The sequence below is a fragment of the Taudactylus pleione genome, unplaced genomic scaffold, assembly GCF_031769625.1.
Source record: "Taudactylus pleione unplaced genomic scaffold, aTauple2 ptg000317l, whole genome shotgun sequence".
NCBI lineage: Eukaryota > Metazoa > Chordata > Amphibia > Anura > Myobatrachidae > Taudactylus > Taudactylus pleione.
In genome coordinates this window covers 5,091,423-5,092,169 of record NW_028284718.1, presented here as the reverse complement: position 1 = coordinate 5,092,169, position 747 = coordinate 5,091,423, and the positions used below count along the sequence as shown (strand labels likewise).

Sequence of the window (747 nt, the reverse complement as noted above, 5' to 3'; positions counted from 1 at the left end):
AGTCAATAATTTTCTAAGTATACTTGCTTGAAAATTGCTGTGCAAACTTTTATGATGCCCAGCAGAGTTTTTCTGATGGATAAAACCCAAGACATGTCACATGCTGTGTGCAGATAAGTACTTACAAATAATTTTAGCAGTTTGACAAAAAACAAAATTCAATTGTGCAAATTAGTAAATACAATCTATTTTGAGAGTTTTGAAAAAACAACATTCAGTTGAAATTCACACAGGAAATTGACTACAATTAGATAATAGAACCATTTCAAAGAATCTGAAAACTTGGGCTCGTCCGGGATTTGAACCCGGGACCTCTCGCACCCGAAGCGAGAATCATACCCCTAGACCAACGAGCCACCTACCTGAAGATTTTTCTTTGGATTTTTCAATTGATTTTAAGAAAATAGCTTTATGTTTTTAAAACACCATATACATTTATGTAAAAATTAATTTGTAGAATAAATAAAATATTTCCTTATGGTCCAGTAGATAGTTTTCTAAGGTATGCATATAGGAAAAGTGCAGGGACAAGATTTGTGAGTGCCTACAGAGTTTGGACTTCTCTCATGGACGAAGCTATAGACTTGTCATATGCAATGTACAAATCATGCTTCCAGACACAGAAGAAAGGCAAAAGAATACCTTGCAATTTCATTTTTGAACTTTTTGTGTTTCAAAGTGAGACTATTCTTTTAAAACATTCAAAGCTATCTAGACAGAAGAGAACTTGCAGTTTTCCGAATATAC

The 747-nt window shown here is 33.6% G+C and overlaps 1 non-coding gene across 1 annotated transcript; it reads right to left on the bottom strand.

The window, feature by feature from the left end:
* Window positions 1-284: 284 nt before the first annotated feature.
* TRNAP-CGG (transfer RNA proline (anticodon CGG)) lies at window positions 285-356 on the bottom strand. The gene has a single exon. It is a non-coding gene; the product is annotated as a tRNA-Pro (tRNA).
* Window positions 357-747: the final 391 nt, after the last annotated feature.